Below are 20,899 nucleotides of genomic sequence, written 5' to 3'. Positions count from 1 at the left end.
ATGCTGTCGATTACACAAAACGAAAAAAAAAAAAAGGCTACCTGTGCCAATGGATAGCCAATAAAATAATGACAGCAAAGAAAAAAAACCAGAATCTTTCCCTGCAAAATTAGTATATCACAGAAATATACTTTAAAATGAATAACAGTGAAAATACTCCATATACAAATTCACTGAATATTTTCTACTTCTAGGGGACAATAGGGCCTTATATAAAGTTATTTATGATGAAAGATAAATGAATTAATTATTTACCTCAAAATGCTAAAAATGGTACTAATTCCAAAACCATCATATAAACAGGAGAGCTTCCCAACTCAACATATGAGGCCAGTATCACCCTGAGGCAAAGATGAGGACTTCTGCAAGGTCACTCAGAGAGAGGTGGTCAAAATTTTGTCTGTGTGTGAAGTAAAAACAGTCAAGACTCAATAATGAGCAAATATATAATCCAGTTTTAAAAATGGGCAAGAAGATTGGAATAGACACTTTGTCAAAGAAATGATACTTCTTGGTACACAAGCACATGAAAAGATACCAAACACCAGATGTCATTAGGAAATGTGAATTCAAATCACAATGAGCTACCAACACATACCCCACCATTAAAAATGTCCACCACAGACACTTCACAGAGGAACATATACAGGTGATCAACAAATATATGAAAAAGTGCTCATCATCTCTAGCAATTAGAGAAATGCAAATTAAAAGCACCCTAAGATTTCATCTAACTACAATTAGAATGACTATTATCAAGCACACAAGCAATAATAAGTATTGGCATGGATGTGGGAAAAAGGCACACTCATACATTGCTTGTGGGACTGCAAATTAGTGCAGCCACTCTGGAAAGCAGTATGGACATTCCTCAAAAAATTTGGAATGGACCCACCGTTAAACCCAGCTATCCCACTCCTTGGTTTATACCCAAAGGACTTAAAATCAGCATACTACAGTGATGCAGCCACATCAATGTTCATAGCTGCCTAATTCACAATAGCTAGATTGTGGAACCAACCTAGATGCCCTTCAGTTGTTGAATGGATAAAGAATCTATGGTATATATACACAATGGAATATTACTCAGCCATTAAGAAGAATAAAATTATGGTATTTGTTGGTAAATGGGTGGAGTTGGAGAATATCATGCTAAGTGAAATAAGCCAAGCCCAAAAAAATCAAAGACTGAATGTTTTCTCTGATAAGTGGATGATGATACATAATGGGAGGGTTTGGGGGGCAAGAGAAGAATGGAGGAACTTTGGATGGTGTAGAGGAAAATGAGGTGGGAGGGGATAGGGGAAGGAAAGATAGTAGACTGAAACAGAAGCATGACCCTCTGTATATGTATGATTACATGAATGGTGTGAATCTACATTGTGTACACCCATAGAAATGAAAAGTCGTACCCCATTTGTGTACAATGAATCAAAATGCAGTCTGCAAAAATAAAAAAAAATTTTAAATTGCCCACCATTTTTAAAAAGTGATAGTAACCAACTGCTCACAAAGATGCGGAACAACTGGAGCTGTTCTACATTACTGGTGGGAATACAAAAATTGTCAGAAAGGTAATCAGCTTCGTGGGGGGCACCAGCAGGAGATGAAGGCTGCGAGGAGGAAGAGGATGGGCTGAGCCCCCGCCCCTCCCGGCAGGCCACATGATGGCAGTGACCGACTCTCCGCAGAGGAACACTACCGTCAGGGTCCTCCTTCTACGACTTTACCAGCGGCCGTCAGGCTTCCGCGCTCTGGCTACCTCTCCCTGCCTTGCCCCTACAGACGTTGGTGGCCCTTGCTGTCCCCTGTCACGCTTCGTTCATTTCCATTAAGACAGCTCACATCTTTGTGAACGCTCCCTTCGGTACATTCTCCATGATCCAGTTTGATCATATTCTGTGTTACGTGCCAATACCTTGCTAATTATAGGAACTCTATAATTTTAATCAAGGAAATTTTTTCTTTCAGCGTCTTTATTGAAATCCTTTCATATTAAAATGTAGGAATTATTTCCCAGATGAAAGTCTATGACGAAAGGAGTGGCACACACTTACCCACCCGTCAATCTTTTAGTGTTGGGTAAAGCTGGATAGAGCTGATGCTACCTACCTAATGGGGCTGCCTGCTTTGGCCACTTTGGCCATCAGATTATGTTAATCACTCAGTGCTATTAAAAAAAAAAGCAAGGGCTGGGGTGTAGCTCAGTGGTAGAGGCCACGTCCCAGCACCACCAAAGTGAAACATGTCGTATTTTAAATTTGTTGACTATACTCTCGAATGAATTTGACAATATAATCATTACCATTCACATGGAACTCCTCCCTGGCTTCTTCCAAGTGCCCTGTTTTTTTCTGTATTTTAACACACAGAGCCAATCCTTTCCCCATCAGCCGTGGCTTTGGAAGGATCCAGTGAAGGTCACCACAGAGTTCTAGGAAGTGGTTTAGATCTTGGATCAAGGCTGTCCTGTGCTATCCTCACCTTCTGCTCCACTGGATTTTTGCTACTCTTCTTTTACCTTCAGTTAGATTTCCTTACTTCCCTGCATATAGATTACATGTCCCTGGGTGTGTGTGTGTACATACATGTGTGTGGCTTGTGGGTGTGTGTGTGTGTATAGGCACCTTAGATTCTTTCTGGTGTAGGGAACAACATATGAAGCACAAATTTATAGTTTCTTGACAGATGATTTATGTTAATTAAAGGCATAACCAAAGTAATAGCCACGTTATTATGTAATCTCCATTTTATTAATCAATCCAAAGATTATCTGACCCAGAATTGTTCCAATCTTAAAATGTTGACCCTATCAAACAATCTACCCATCTGAGCATCAACCACAGTTTCAGTGCTTTGTACACATTCAATTACCTTACAGAGCTATAAAGTATTCAAAATTACTCTTAAGTACTCTAATAACTAGACTTCTTTTAAAAAAAATAAATTAGTGACTTAGAGTATATTGATGAAGAGCACAAACTCTTGAATCAGACTGCCAAGGTTAATCACAAGCATTAGTTGTGGCACCTGGGACAAGGTACTTACACTCTCTGTTCCTTGATTTTTTATCATCTGGAAAAAGGGTAGATAAAGAGAAGGTGTGGGGATTCAATGATACTGCTCACAGAAAGCCCTTAGACGAGAGACGAGTGGAACAAAAACTAGACACAAGTATTTAATGAAGTATTGTCCTAGAAGTCATCTTTCCAGAACCATATTAACATACGAATGATGATCATTGAAGGCTCCAAATGAAATCTCATTCAGAACAGATTCTTCATGAGAATAAGAAACATAAATAAAAACACTGCTTTAATTTTGTTCTACTTATATGCATTCTGTCAAGCCATTTGCCCAACAGCTACTTAACTTTATGACTGGGCATTTGCTCAAAATGTTCCATTCCGTAGAGGGACTAAATCCTGTCAAAACTTTCCCAGTTGCTCTATGCCCAAAGCAGCAGTAGCCATTTCCCTCCTAAACTCAGGCCTGTATAACTGGTGGCTTTCATATCACATGTTTAGCAAGTATAAAAGAATCCCTCTTCAGTGACCTGATGAGCTGGTTAGCGTCAGCTGTTAAGACAGAGCTGTATGAATCCTTCTTAACTCTGCATTTCACATTTATATTGTGGAAATCGGCAAATCCAGTATGTTGCTTTCTTTCTGTGGGACCTTTTGTTAAACGTTACAGGCACATCGCTGCTGTAGTCCAAAAGAATCAGCCTTGTGCAGACCCAGAACCAGAGTGCCCACAAGACCTTTTATAAGTGCACCTTATATCAGGAGCAGATATCCTAGAATATCCTAATTGGTATATGTCAAAGACACGTGTTTCCTTCTGCAATATTCATATTTGTGAATCTAGCTTTTTGTTCCATCTAAAAATCTGAGCACAGATCTATAGTTGAAACAATAACTATAGTGGGAACAGTGAGGTTTATGTTTGCACATAGCAAATTAACTTGGAAATATTGATATGTGATATAAGAACTCTTAGAAATTCAGTCTGCTTTATTCAAAAAAGTTTAAATCCACAATATTTTATTTTGTTCTGTAAATTTTATAAAGGCATTTTGCCAAAAGCATTAAATATTTGATTTTACTTGTTAAGATTTGCAGGAACTGCTTTAAATTTATTATAAAAAAATAACAGCTACAGCAACACATTTTCCCTTTTCATTAAGGTAGTGAAAAAAAAGAACTTTAACAGCTTTTCCATAAAAATGCTCTAAAATATTCCATTAAAATTAAAAGGCAACTGCCATTTCACACGTGGTCAGATTTAACTATTCAAAGTTATTTTAGGTATATCAGTCCCCAAAGACCAAACTACCTGAGAGTCCAGCTGTGTTCAAAGGGGATTCTGATTTCCAAACTCGGCCTCCAAAGTTAGATGGGGCTGACACAAAGAGTCTAGAGCAGAGAAAGGGAGAATAATTCTGTGTTTTATACTAGTATTCTACCTCTCCCAAATCCTCACTCGATTACAGATTTCTTAAACAATCATCCCAAGATGGTCAGGGAAAAATAATGATAGAGCAAGGAGCTTGAGACAAGAGCCAGGATCAGTAGCACAGGATCCCATGTCAGCAATGCTGAATTGAGAACCCCAGTGGCACACCCTGGTCCAGGTTGTGAGAAATAATGTCAGTTCAGTTGAAATCTTAAATCTCATGATTACAAACAGTATATTTAAAAGTCTCAATAATATGCATATTTGTTGCTAACGCTTCGATTTCTTCTGGTATGGTTCTCCTTGACTCATTATGTTTTATAGCAATATTATGCATTTGTAAATATGGTTCGAACATTAGTAGTCATGAAGATTTGTAGTTCCATGCTTAAGTGACTTACTTATGTATGTTTTAGGGTGGTCCATTATATACATATTTAATTATCCTTGGAATCAAATTGTTAAATATTGGTTTTCATGTCCCAAATATCAAGACATAAGAATACCTTATTTTTTTCAGATATTTATTATTGACTTTTATACTTAAACTTTAACAATCTTTTACTGGAATCCTAGTTGGAGTATCCAAGAACCCCCACAAACTGACATAACTTACCTTTTCCTTAGCGCCAGATGCTGATGTCTGCGGAATTTGATCTTTTGTTATAAAAAGAGTGTTCCAAAAAAAGGGGGGGGGCAATGACTACAAAATTTTAAAAATAAAAACATGGACACAAATGATACAGTAACTAAAATAAATATTCAAAAGTTTACCAATGGGTGTTTGCACCTAATTTCCTGAACCAGTGTTATAAACAGGATATGGCAGTGGATATATTTTTGTTTTATTGCTTGTTTGTTTAGTCAAGTGAAAAATCCAGGCTTGAAGCCAAATGTGCTGTATAATAGAGTATAATTCTGACGCCTTCATTTACTCATTTGCTCCATCCTGAGAAAGTCAATGTCAAGTGACTTTTCATCAGATTTCCTTCAGGATCATCAAAAACTAGGAAAATGAAACAACACTTCAGGGATCTCATTCCTACAAATAGTGTAAATAACGGAACAGCACGGAGCCAGGGACGCTTTCAGATTAGACCCTGCCTCTCCTTGACCACCCCTGCTAAGACCTTCTCCGCCTTGCGTTAGAAGGAGAGTGATCACATTATTCAAAGTGAAAGGTTTCTTAGAACTCACAAATCTCTCCTCTGCTGCTGCCAAGCCAGTGGCCCCTGGCTTTTCCTCCACCTAAACCAGGGACAGGGCCGCTCTGGTGCGCTGGCCCAGCGGTTTACTGTGAGCGCCACTCTCCTAGTTGGACAGCTGCCACACATTTACAAGAGCCTAAGGGATATTGGGTGGTTGTCATCTCACTCTTGCTCCCCCACCATACCAAATGCCCTGGCAAGGTCGCTGCACCTGGACACTGCCTTCCCTGCAGAGCACCTTGTTAACCGGGATTATGGAAAACCTGGACCGAGTTCAGAGAAGAACTACTAAAATGGTTAAGTGACTGTGGGGGCCATTTTATAAGGAACTCAGAAATGTTTGGTTAAGTGGTAATTATTCTAAAAAAGGTGTGGTGACTTTGGCATTAAGTTTAAATTCCAAGCCATACTTAGCAAGGAGGACTCCTTGCAGGCCTCTACATTCTGAAATACTTTGAAGAAGGGGTAGAATCTTACTCATGCTTGGGCCTCCAACCACCACACAGGCTGCCTGGGTGGTCTTCATACTCACGGGCAGTAACCTCTACAAACCAGCATAAGAAGCAACGCAGCCAAAGCAGAGAGCCCAGGTAAGAAATGGAAGGATGCTTGAGGGAAAGTCTTCCTGGGAGTCAAGAAGAACAAACCTGGGCTGCGTAGGGTCAGCCTCTCCATCCAGGTAAGCAGTTATTCACACTCCACTGCCCCTTGTGCCCGATGGGTGGTACCATTTAATCAGAACTGCCCACTGAGTCCAAAGTGCACAAGTCTCTCCAGAGTGTTAATTGCACTCAGTGCCTGTAAGAAGAATGTGGGTTCCCCCTTGACCAGAGGGAAAACCCGAGCACAGCAAACAGTCAAGGAGGCTGAAAGACATCTGCCCAACTGTCTTTCAGGTGATGTTGCTACCTGTGGCACACATTTTTAAAATGCCTAAAAATGGGAATAAATGAGGCTGAACTCTGCGTGTGAGGTGTATGTCTCCTAGCTGTCAGCTCTCTACGAACCATTAAAATGCAGACGTCTATTGAGTGCGACAGTGGGTCAGTGTGCATTATTTCCACATTCAGAGTGGACAGGAATGCCTGATTCCTTCTGCACAGGGGCTTTAAACTCAGCCGCATCCACAGTGCTTTTTATAAGGCTGCACTCAATAAAGGAACAGTGGAATGAATGGCTCAGCCTAGGCTAGAATTCAGGGTGTGTATGTGTGTGTGTGTGTGTGTGTATGTGTTTGGTACTAGGGACTAGGGATTGAACCCGTCATGAACTACATCCCAGTTGCTGAGGGTCTAAGTTGCCCGGGCTGACCTCAAACTTGTGATCCTCCTGTCTCAGCCCCCCAAGTGCACCACTTTGCTTATAATGAATCTTTTCATTCTAAATAAATGAAATTAACTGTGTGAACCTGAAAGTAGATTGATGGGAAGTCGATCAAGACTGATTAAACCTGAGGGACTCTCACTTGTTGAGACTTTCAAGTCCCTGTAACTAAGGGTATATTGACAGTATTGCATTTTTTTTTCCTTCCTAACGGCCCACAAAACTATATAAGCCTTCATATCCTGCAAAACCTGCTGCTAGCATATTAGAGGAAATTGGGTTTTCACCAAATTTAAAAGTTGTGATTGAAATGCTCTACAATATTTTAAACTATGAATAAACACTCTGAACACATCACATTGTAAGTATTACCACAGTTGGAATTCTTTGCAAAGACCATCTGAAGTTCCTGCATCAATTTTTTTCCATGTAACAGGGATTGACATTTTTAAACTTGGATCTATAGTACCACAATTTGGCATTCCATTTCAATTCTTTAAAAATTTCATTTATATTGATCTTGTCTTCTGGAATTTCCTGTAGGCTGCCTGAGATAAAATAAATCCCAGTCTAATCTTCATCTTGTCTGCTTTCCATTTGAGATTATGCCTTCAAAATCAAATACTATTACTTAATCCAAAACAAAACACTCTATTACAAAACACAAAATCAATCACATTAACAAACTGACCTTGGTAATTCATTTTTATCATGATTGATACATCAATATTTAAGCTTTGACTACAGATACCCAAAGCTTTGTAGATTCCTTCCAGACTATTCATAATGTTAAAATATTCTAAAAACCACACACAAAAATCATTATTCAATCCCTTTGTATCTTAGTCCAAATCAGGTTTGTACTCTTTCATATTTTACGGCAAAAAAATTGCAAAACTAAGGCTACGTGTAAAAGTCAAGTTTTACCTTCCTCTCTTTTCTTACTGTGTTGAAGACTATCAAAATATGCTGAGCCCAAAATAGCAGTTGTGCACTGCCAGGTCAGCCTCAGCCATTTCCAAGCCAAAGGGGAATTGACAGATGTCCCCTTTACAAGTCTGGTGTTTGTAAATATCTAATGAAATGACTTCATTCAGTCAATTATTTCTGGAGAAAGCTGGCCGAATAACATGTAATTAAACTGAAGACTGATGGAAACTGTTAAACAGGAGAGTTATTTTGCCCAGCAGTTCTAGTTAATGTTTTTTATGTGTTCTCATTTTTTTAAAAATGCCTGAAATACTTATGCAATTAAAAGGAATTACTTCTTCATTGGAAAACATTTAAAATATTCCAGTGAAGATACCACATGGAAAAGAAAGGGAAAATTTAGTTCTCCAATATCTTCCTAAAGTCAGTATGATTTCCTTATTGTAAATATAAATTCTGAAGTCAAAACAATATAAGTAGAAAACATCCCAGACCCAAAATATCAATAGTCAGGACTCAATTGCCTGTGTGCTATATGTTTACTTCATGCTAAGTATACTGTCTGCTGCTTACTTTGCCTGCTCAGTCTCCCTTTGGTTTTTCCAGTTGGCCTTCATCATGGTCTGATTCACCCATCCATCCATGCATCCATCCACCCATCCATCCATCCATCCACCATCCATCCACCCATCCATCCACCCATCCATCCAATAATATTAATCCACCATCTCGGGCTTGCTCTAGTTACTTGTAATGCAGCAGTAAACAAATATTCTGATAGTGATTGCACTCAGGAACAGACAAAAGTTGTAATATAAGAGAACAAATTAGAATCTAAAAACTGGTGGACAAAGCTCTGAATATTTCCCAAAGGAAAATGTGAGCTGTTAACTTACTTGCAGCACTTCATCTTAAAAATCACTCTTATAACCATCTTTCCCAGTGACTGATGTCATAGATGGACACAAAGGTTTAAGAAAGGGAAACCAGGCATCTTTAACAGTCTGAGGAATGGATGTAGAGAAGTTGGCAAAAATTAGAAACATCTCAGGGAAACTAAGCCAGAAAATTCCAAGGTGGAGCAAAACTGGGAGAGTTAGTGACTAAAAGCAGCTTCTGCTACACCTCAAAAATATATCTCATTTCTTTTTGTTAGAATACACAAGATGTCACTTACTAAAGATCAATCAATAAATAAGCACATGCTTGAAAACACAAATATCATGGGGCTGTGGGGTTGATGATTATTAGTCATTCACATTCTGCTCACAGGAGCCACATAAGAATTTAGTGCAATGTTTGCCATAGTTCCTTACAAACCGAGGAATATTATAAAAGTAGAATGGCAGCATAGTGAAGATCACAGATCCTGAAACCATTCTGCTGGAATCTGAATGCAAGCTGTGAAAACTGGACTCTCTTGGTGCCTCTTTTTCCTCATGGGCAAAATAGGGGTAAAAGTTGGAACTGCTTCTTGAGGTGACTGAGAGACATAAATTAGTAAGGAAGAAAGAGAAGGAAACTAAAAAAAAAAAAAATTTGAAGGAACAATGGCCAGAAAAATTTCAAATTTGGCATGAATGATAAATGTGTATATCCAAGCAGCTCAAAGAACCTCAAACACGAGGAATATGGAGAAAACTATACCAAGTTGCATCACCTTCAAACTGATCAATAACAAACATAATAAAGTCAAAATCTTAAAAACAGAGAAAAAAGACTTTATGTATGAAGGAACAGAGATGAGAATGATAGCAGACTTCTCATCAGGAACAATGCAAGCTAGGGGAGAATGGAAAAGCATCTATAAAGTGCTAAAAGAAAAAAGTCACACTAGAATTTTATACCTAATCAAACACCTTTCAAAAGGAAAGGCAAAATACTTTTCATATAGACAGAAGTTTAAAGAATTAATCACCAGCAGACCTACACTAAAAGGAAGGTTATAGGAGTCCTTTAGGCAGAAGGAAAATAATACCTGATGGAAATAAGGATCTACAAAAAGAAATGAAGAGTACAGGAAATTGTGTCTCCATGGGTAAATACATGACTTTCTTACTTAAACTTCCTTAAAAGGTAATTGACAATTTAAACAAAAATAATAACGTTGCTGTGCAGGCTTTTTGATGTGTGTAAGAGACATGTATAAAACAACGGCATACAGGCTGGGCAGGGAGAAGTGGAAGATACACTAGTAAGGTTCTTGTGCTATACATGGTGTAATACCATCTACAAATAGACAGGTAAAGATGTGCACTGTGACCCTACACCAACCACAAAATAAAGAATTCATAATAAATAAAATCATACAGACTAGAGTAGGGAAATAGATAAAAATTATTTTAAAAAGGAGAGAAGATGCATCAATGCTGATATTTATTAAAAGTGACTCTATTAAAATAAAAATATAGATTTCAGATCAAAATTTCAGGGCAGGAGAAGGTCATTTCATCACGACAAACGTGTAAAAGAAAAAAAAAGATATGTAATCCTACACATCTATGCACTGGAAACAGAGCTTCCAGCTGCATGGATTGAAACTGAGAAAACTGCAAGGAGAAACAGATAATCTACAGGGTCTAACATTTCCATTCCCATCTCTGAATAAACAACCGAACAAGTAGACAGAAAATCATGAAGGATACAGAGGACTGAAACACAGTCAACCAAATTTGACCTAATTGGTGCTAACAGAAGGTTCCATCTATAATAGCAGAATACATGTTCTTTTAATTTACACACAAAACACTTTCCAAGAGCGATTACCTTATCTGCTATAAAAAAAATCTCAGTGAATTTAAAAGGATTCAGATTATACAAACTACTTGTTTGATCACAATGGAATTAAAGCAGGAATCAATAAGAGAAAGGACTGCAGAAAGACATCCAAAATATTTGGAAACTAAGTAATAGATTTTAAAAAATTCATGACTCAAAGAAAAAAAATCAAGAGGAATTAAAAAGTATTTTGAATTGAATGAAAAGAAAAACACGACATCAAAATTCATAGGATACTGCTAAACCAGTACTTAAGGGAAATCTTATTGCACTAAATATTTCTTTAGAAAAGGAGAAAATTTTTAAAGCCATGATCTGCTTACACCTTAGAAAACTAAGAAAACAAAAGCAAATAAAATCCAAAATAAGCAAAAGAAAAAAAAGTAAAGATTAGAGTAGAAATCAAAAAAATAAAAGTAATAAACAATAGAAAATTCAATAAAACCAAAATCTGGCTATTGGTGAAAAATTAATAAAACCAATACGGCTCTAATGTGAGTGATAGGAAGACAAAGAAAGAAAGAAAAAAAAGAAGACAAAACACCAATAACCAATATAAGGAATCAGAGAAGTGAAATCACTATAAAGTCAACAGATATTGAAAGGGTAACAAGCAAACCAGGCAGAATGGTGCACACATTTAATCCCTGCTAGTTGAGAGGCAGAGGTAGGAGAATGTCAAGTTCAAAGCCAGCCTCAGCAACTTAGAGACCCTGCCTAAAAAAAAAAAAAAAAAAAAAGAGCCAGGGGTGCACCGGAGATGTAGCATGGTGGTAGAGTGCCCCTGTGTTCAGTCCCTAGTAGGTGCCCGAAGGATATGTGTGGAGGGAGTTCCACCCTCAGGTTTGATGTTCTTCTAGAAATGACTCACAGAACTCAGAAAACTCACAAGTATAGTTTACACCAATGAAAGGATACAGATTAAAATCAGCAAAGGCAAAAGGCACATAGGGAGGAGTCCAGGAGAAATCAGGTGTGAGCTTCCAGTTGTCTCCTACCTTGTATTTGAAGAAACAGCACTTAATTCTCCCAGCAACGATATGTGACCATACAAATGAAGTGCTGCCAACCAGGAAAGCATACCTGGAACCTTGATGTGTAAGGTTCTTCCTGGGGGCGTCAGTCACATAGGCTTGCATGATTCTTACAACTGACTAGCTACCCAATATTCACCCCTCCAGACATCAAACTAATACAGCAAAGCCTAAGAGGGCAAACAAACAAAAACAGGTATTCACCATAAATTACATTATTAGCATAAAGTATCTAATAAGGCTAATGACCCCAGCTATAAGATAAGCTTATCAGGCATGGTTTTCCAAGGGTCTATAATCATCTCCAAAAAGCAAGTCAAAGGCTAGTCCTTTCTTTGGAACATGCTGGATTTGAGCATTCCAAGCCATCTGAGTTAACTCTTTACTGCATGATAAGAGAATATTATGAACTACTTTATGCCAATACATTCAACAAGTTGGATGAATGGACAAATATCTTGAAAGGAAAAACCATCTGGAAAGAGCTCCCAAGTTCATGGATAGGCAGAATATTGTTAAAATGGTCTTACAACCCAAAGTAATATTTAAATTCAAAGCAATTCCCATTAAAACACCAATGGTATTCTCCTCAGAACTTGAAAAAAAATCCTAAAATTCATGTGAAAATAAGAAATCAAGGGCTGGGGATATAGCTCAGTTGGTAGAGTGCCTGCCTCACGAGCACAAGGCCCTGGTTTCAATGCCCAGCACTGCAAAAAAAAAAAAAAAAAAAAAAAAAAATCAAAATAACCGAAGTTGGAGGCATCACAATACCCAACCTCAAATTATGCTACAGAGTCACAGTAACAAAAACAGGTTGGGCTGGGCACCATGGTGCATGCCTGTAATTCCAGCACCTCAAGAGGCTGAGGGGATATCTGTTTCTCAGTGAGGCAGTTTTTGCTGCTTAACATCCCCTGGTGTTTACCCTTTTTGTCTGCTGTGATGACCCACAGTCTGCCAGCATATCCACAACTTTTTTGAGAGCGGATTGCTCACTGTCAGGCGTCTATCATCCACCATTTGCCTGCCTCTCGCCTGTCCATCGCCTGCCATACACCTATCCATCACCCAACGCTCGAGGTTCACCTCCCGATCGACCGACAACAGTCAGCAAACTGATCACCAACTGCCAGTGGAGAACCAGCTGCCTGCTGCTGCCTGGAAGTTCACTGTTACAGTACCTGCAGGTTTGATTATATGTGGCTGCCGTTTTGAGACAACATCCAGGCCCCGTAGGACCCCTGGCCGGACTGACTGAGCCCCGCCTCCAGGATCCCTCATCCCGACAGATCACTCCCTGCCTCTGGGGCCCTCACATCGACTGACTGCTCCCTGCCGCCAGGACGCCCAGACCAACTGACTGCGCCCTATCACTGGGACCCCAGACCGACTGATTGCACCCGGCCTCCAGGATCCCACAACCACACCAAACACACTGGATCTCCAGGACCCCTGCCGGACGAACTGCCTCCCGTCTCCAGGACCTCCAGCTGACCACGTCCACCCCTGAGCTGCAGCTTCCCATTTGCCAACACATTTCGAAGCCAGGGTGTCTATCTTGGATAATCCTGGAAGCCGTAGCTCTGATCTTTGGGTGGGGCAAATCCCATCCTGTGGTGCCTGCTGGAGGCTTGAAGCTCATTGTCAGGTACCTCTCATGCATCAGGCTACTGAACACTGGGAGGTTTCATTAGTATATGACTCTTATACAGTAGATTTTCTTTTTTCTCCTTTTTAAAAATTTTGTTTTTATTTATTTTCTTGCTCTCTTTTACTTTTGTTTAACTGTTCCCTCAGAGTCTCTTTCTCCCTTTTTTGCATGCTAACATCCTATTTCTTTTGATTACACTCTAACCCTTTCTATTTTCTAGAACTTCTGTATATTCTTTTCTTATCCCATTAACAGCCACATTCTACATCCCTCTGCATCCTCTTTGTCCTCCATTAGAAACTGCAGACCTTATTGCAAACCTGTTTGTTTTACTGAAGATAATATTTGAACCCATTTTGTTTATTATGACAATTTTGTTATTGTCCCATAGGGGCTATTTGGTCTAGGATTGCATAGTGTCTGATTTGGGCACTGCTAATATTGATCTTCCCTTAAAGAAAGGGTTTTGGAAACCTATAGGGCCACTATAAGCCTATAGGGGGAAATCTGCAATACCCCAGATCTGCACTGCTAAAGGGGAAGATACATGAACAACATGAAAAAACAAGGGAAGAAAATGATCCAGACAAATCTAGATTCTATAGTAATAGAATCCAATGACAGTATGTTAGAAGAAATGTCAGAAAAGGACTTCAGATTATACATGATTAAGATGATTTGTGAAGCAAAGCATGAGATAAGAGAGCAAATGCAGGCAATGAATGATAATACCAATAAGCTGAAAGAGCACCTGCAGGAAGCAAAAGATCATTTCAACAAAGAGATAGAGAGTCTCAAAAAAAACCAAACAGAAATCCCTGAAATGAATGAGACAATAAACCAAATAAAAAACTCAATGGAAAGCATCACCAACAGACTAGACCACTTGGAAGACAGAACCTCAGACAATGAAGACAAAATATTTAATCTTGAAAATAAAGTTGCCCAGACAGAGAAGATGGTAAGAAATCATGAACAGAATCTCCAAGAACTATGGGATATCATGAAAAGACCAAATTTAAGAATTATTGGGATTGAGGAAGGCACAGAGATACAAACCAAAGGAATGAACAACCTATTCAATGAAATAATATCAGAAAATTTCCCAAACCTGAAGAATGAAATGGAAAATCAAATACAAGAGGCTTACAGAACACCAAATGCACAAAATCACAACAGATCCACACCAAGGCACATTATAATGAAAATGCCTAACATTCAAAATAAAGATAGGATTTTGAAGGCCACAAGAGAAAAGCATCAGATTACATATAGGGGTAGACCAATACGGATAGCAGCCGACTTCCCAACCCAGGCTCTAAAAGATAGAAGGGCCTGGAACAACATATTTCAAGCTCTGAAGAACATGGTTTCCAACCAAGAATCCTATACCCAGCAAAACTAACCTTCAGATTTGAAGATGAAATAAAATCCTTCCATGATAAACAAAAGTTAAAATAATTTACAAATAGAAAGCCTACACTACAGAATGTTCTCAACAAAATATTCCATGAGGCGGAAATGAAAAACAACAATGGAGGTCAGCAAAGGGAGGAACTGCCTTAGAGAAAAACCAGTCAAAGGAGAAACCAAGCCAACTTAAAAACCAAAAATAAGCCAAATGACTGGGAATACAAATCATTTCTCAATAATAACCCTGAACGTTAATGGCCTAAACTCATCAATCAAAAGACATAGACTGGCAGAATGGATTAAAAAGAAAGACCCAACAATATGCTACCTGCAAGAGACTCATCTCATAGAAAAAGACATCCACAGACTAAAGGTGAAAGGAAGGGAAAAAACCTACCATGCACATAGACTCAATAAAAAAGCAGGGGTTTCCATCCTTATATCAGATAAAGTGGACTTCAAGCCAAAGTTAGTCATAAGGGATAAAGAAGGACATTTCATACTGCTTAAGGGAACCATAAATCAGGAAGACATAACAATAGTAAATATTTATGCCCCAAACAATGGTGCATCCATGTACATCAAACAAATCCTTCTCAATTTCAATAATCACATAGACCATAACACAATAATTCTGGGTGACTTTAACGCACCGCTGTCACCAGTAGATAGATCTCCCAAACAAAATCCAACCAAAGAAACCATAGAACTCAATAAAACATTCAATAACCTAGACTTAATAGACATATATAGAATATTCCATCCATCAAAGAGCGGATTCACTTTCTTCTCAGCAGCACATGGAACCTTCTCGAAAATAGACCATGTGTTATGCCACAAAGCAGCCCTTAGGAAATGCAAAAAAATAGAGATACTGCCTTGTGTTCTATCAGATCATAATGGACTGAGAGTAGAAATCAATGACAAAATAAAAAACAGAAATTACTCCAACACCTGGAGACTAAATACTATGCTATTGAATGAAACATGGATAACAAAAAACATCAGGGAGGAGATTAAAAAATTCTTAGAGGTCAATGAGAAGGATGATACAACATATCAAAATCTCTGGGACACTATGAAAGCAGTACTAAGAGGAAAATTCATTGCATGGAGCACATTCCAGAAAAGAATGAAAAGTCAACAACTAAATGACCTAACATTACAGCTCAAAGCCCTAGAAAAAGAAGAACAGAATAACAGCAAAAGTAGTAGAAGACAGGAAATAATTAAAATCAGAGCTGAAATCAATGAAATTGAAACAAAAGAAACAATTCAAAAAATTGACAAAACAAAAACTTGGTTCTTTGAGAAAGTAAACAAAATAGAGAAACCCTTAGCCACACTAAAAAAGAGAAGCAGAGAGAAGACTCAAATTACTAAAATACATGATGCAAAAGGAAATATCACGACAGACACCACTGAGATACAGAACATAATGAGAAGCTACTTTGAAAATCTGTATTCCAACAAAATAGAAACCACTGAAGACTTTGACAAATTTCTAGAGACATATGTTCCTCCCAAACTGAACCAGAAGGACATACACGACTTAAACAGATCAATATCAAGCAATGAAATAGAAGAAGCCATTAAAAATCTATCATCCAAGAAAAGCCCAGGACCAAGCGGATTCTCAGCTGAATTCTACAAGACCTTCAAAGAAGAACTCATTCCAATACTTCTCAAAGTATTCCAGGAAATAGAAAAGGAGGGTACCCTACCGAACTCATTCTATGAAGCTAATATCACCCTCATACCCAAACCAGGAAAAGACACATCAAGGAAAGAAAATTTTAGACCAATATCCTTGATGAATATAGATGCAAAGATCCTTAACAAAATATTGGCAAACCGTATCCAAAAACATATTAAGAAAATTGTGCACCATGATCAAGTAGGGCTCATCCCTGGAATGCAAGGATGGTTCAACATTCGTAAATCAATAAACATAATCCATCATGTCAATAGACTTAAGGATAAGAATCATATGGTTATTTCAATTGATGCAGAAAAAGCGTTCGACAAAATACAACACCCCTTCATGCTCAAAACACTAGAAAAAATAGGGATAGTAGGAACATACCTGAACATTGTAAAGGCTATTTATGTTAAGCCCATGGCCAACATCATTCTTAATGGAGAAAAACTGAAACCATTCCCTTTAAAAACGGGAACAAGACAGGGATGTCCTCTTTCACCACTTCTATTCAACATTGTCCTTGAAACTCTAGCCAGAGCAATTAGGCAGACTAAAGAAATTAAAGGGATACGAATAGGAAAAGAGGAACTTAAGCTGTCACTATTTGCAGATGACATGATTCTATATTTAGAGGATCCAAAAACCTCCTCCAGAAAACTTCTAGACCTCATCAATGAATTCAGCAAAATAGCAGGCTATAAAATCAACACACATAAATCTAAAGCATTTTTATATGCAAGCAACGAAACAGCTAAAAGGGAAATGAGGAAAACAACTCCATTTGCAATAGCCTCAAAAAAAATAAAATCAATCTAACCAAAGAGGTAAAAGATCTCTACAATGAAAACTATAAAACATTGAAGAAAGAAATTAAGGAAGACCTCAGAAGATGGAAAGATCTCCCATGTTCTTGGATAGGCAGAATTAATATTGTTAAAATGGCCATACTACCAAAAGTGCTATACAGATTCAATGCAATTCCAATTAAAATCCCAAAGATGTACCTCATATAAATAGAGCAAGCAATCATGAAATTCATCTGGAAGAATAAGAAACCCAGAATAGCTAAAGCAATCCTTAGCAGGAAGAATGAAACAGGGGGTATCGCAATACCAGAACTTCAACTGTACTACAAAGCAATAGTAACAAAAACAGCCTGGTATTGGCACCAAAATACACACGTAGATCAATGGTATAGAATAGAGGACATGGACACAAACCCAAATAAATACAATTTTCTAATACTAGACAAAGGTGCCAAAAATATGCAATGGAGAAAAGATAGCCTCTTCAATAAATGGTGCTGGGAAAACTGGAATTCCATATGCAACAGAATGAAACTAAACCCCTATCTCTCACCCTCCACAAAACTCAACTCACAATGGATCAAGGACCTTGAAATCAGACCAGAGACCCTGCATCTTGTAGAAGAAAAAGTAGGTCCAAATCTTCAACTTGTTGGCTTAGATCAGACTTCCTTAACAGGACTCCCATAGCACAAGAAATAAAAGCAAGAATCAATAACTGGGATAGATTCAAACTAAAAAGCTTTCTCTCAGCAAAAGAAACTATCAGCAATGTGAAGAGAGAGCCTACAGAGTGGGAGAATATCTTTGGCACTCATACTTCAGATAGAGCGCTAATTTCCAGAATCTATAAAGAACTCAAAAAACTCTACACCCAGAATACAAATAACCCAATCAACAAATGGGCTAAGGATATGAACAGATACTTCACAGAAGAAGATCTACAAGCAATCAACAGATTTATGAAAAAATGTTCAACATCTCTAGTAATAAGAGAAATGCAAATAAAAACTACACTAAGATTCCATCTCACCCCAATTAGAATGGCGATTATCAAGAATATAAGCAACAATAGGTGTTGGAGAGGATGTGGGGAAAAAGGTACACTCATACATTCCTGGTGGGACTGCAAATTAGTGCAGCCAATCTGGAAAGCAGTGTGGAGATTCCTTAGAAAACTTGGAATGGACCTACCATTTGACCCAGCTATCCCACTCCTTGGCCTATACCCAAAGGACTTAAAATCAGCATACTACAGAGATACAGCCACATCAATGTTCATAGCTGCTCAATTCACAATAGCCAGAATATGGAACCAACCTAGATGCCCTTCAATTGATGAATGGATAAAGAAACTGTGGTATATATATACAATGGAATATTACTCAGCTATAAAGAATAATAAAATTATGGCATTTGCAGGCAAATGGATGAAACTGGAGAATATCATGCTAAGTGAGATAAGCCAATCTCAAAAATCCAAAATACGAATGATCTCACTGATAAGTAGATGATGACACATAATGGGGGGTGGGAGGGGGCAAGAATGGAGGACGGAGGGACTGTATAGAGGGAAAAGAGAGGTGGGAGGGGTGGGGGGGAGGAAAAAATTATGGAATGAATCAAACATCATTACTCTATGTAAATGTATGAATTTGCAAATGGTATGCTGTTACTCCATGTACAAACAGAAACGACATGTATCCCATTTGTTTACAATAAAAATAAATTAAAAAAAAAAAAAGAGGCTGAGGCAGGAGGATTGCATGTTCAAGGCCAGCCTGAGCAACTTAGTGAGACCTGTCTCAAAATGAAAAGGGCTGAGGATGTGGCTCAAGGGTAGAGTGCTCCTGGGTTTAATGTCTAGTTCCAGGGGAGAAGGGAGCTCAGCTTGGTACTAGCATAAAAATAGCCATATGACCAATGGTGCAGAGTAGAAGACACAGACAAACCCATGTAAATTAGGACAGCCTTGTTATGGTTTTGATGTAAGGTATTCCCCCAAATCTCCTCATGTTGATGCAAGAATATTCAGAGGGAAAATAATTTGATTGTGAGCACTCTGACCTAATCAGACCATCCTAGTTTGAATGGACTGACTGGGTGGTAACTGTAAGCAGATGGGGCGTGGCTGAAGAGGTCAGTCACTGTGGGTACATCCCTGTGGCCCGTTCACCTCCCCACTCAATACACAATGAAAGTCACTACACTATGTAATTAATATGCATCAAGAAAAAAAAATTTAAAGAGAGAAAAACAAAGTCCAGAATAAATAGAGCATATAGTTATATCCCTATAACTATTAATGAAATTGAATCTGAAGTAGACTTTCACAGAAAGGAAACTCTAGATGGCCCCAGATGGCTGGTAAATTGTACCAAGTATATAAGAAAAAAATGACTATCAATGGTACACAGCCTTCTAGAAAAGTGAAGAGAGACTATTTCTCAACTAATCTGTCAAAGTATTACCCTGATCTCAAAATCAAAGACATTACAAACAATAAAACTATAGATCAATGTTCCTTGTAAACATATGCAAAATGTCTAAACAAAATTTTGGTCAATCAAATCCAATGATATATAAATCAGATAATTAATCATGTCTAAGTAGAGTTTATCCCAGGAATGTAATACTGATATAACACTAGTGAATCAATCAATGTAACTGACCATATTAATATTCTGAAACAGAAAAATCATGTTATCATCTCGAAGGAGTCTATTATACATTCTGATCAAAGGTCTCTGCAAACTAGAAGCAGAAAGCAATTATATCAGCCTGGCAAAGGGCATTACAGAAAAACTGTTAACATTATATTAAATAATGAAAGACTTTGTGATTTTTCCCTGAAGACCAGAAGCAAACAGTGTTTGATCTCACTTCTACTCAACATTGTACTGATGGGTCTAGCCAATGCAATAAGGCAAGAAAGGAAATAAAATGCAAACAGATTGGACAAATAAACAGAAGTCAAACTGTTTATTTGAAAACAAGATTTTCTCTACAGAAAATCCAATGGTATCTACCCTCTGAAAAATGCTATCATAATTAATAAGTGTGTTTATCACAGTCGCAGGATACAAGATCAACAAATAAAGTGAATTTTACTTCCATGTTGTCTTAATACATTTGGATGCTATGACAAAAAAATCCTATACTAGGTTATTTATGCACAGAAATTTATCGTTCACAGTTCTGGAGGCTGGGAAGTTGAAGGTCAAGGCACTGGTGGATTTGGTGTCTGGTGAGGGCTGCTCTCTGCTTCGCACCTTCTCGCTGCAGTGCCACACAGGGAAGGGCAAGCAGGCTCCCTCAAACCTATTTACAAGGGCACGAATCCCATTCAGGAGGTCCCACAGCCCTCGTGACCTAATCAGTTCCTAAAATCCCCACCTCGCTACTAGTATCACGTTAGGGATTAAGTTCCAGTGTATACATTTTGGAGGGATACAAACACACAATAGTGTGTGTGTACACACAAAATAACAAATTAAGTTTTTTAAATATTAATATTTATATCAACATTACATTAAGAACCACTTAGGGATAAATCTGACAGATAAATTAGATCTATAACCTACGAAATATTG

This window comes from Sciurus vulgaris (genome assembly GCF_902686455.1).
Source record: "Sciurus vulgaris genome assembly, chromosome: 12".
NCBI classification, from domain to species: Eukaryota; Metazoa; Chordata; class Mammalia; order Rodentia; family Sciuridae; genus Sciurus; species Sciurus vulgaris.
The sequence above is the reverse complement of the archived record's forward strand: the minus strand, read 5'-3'. Positions refer to the sequence as shown.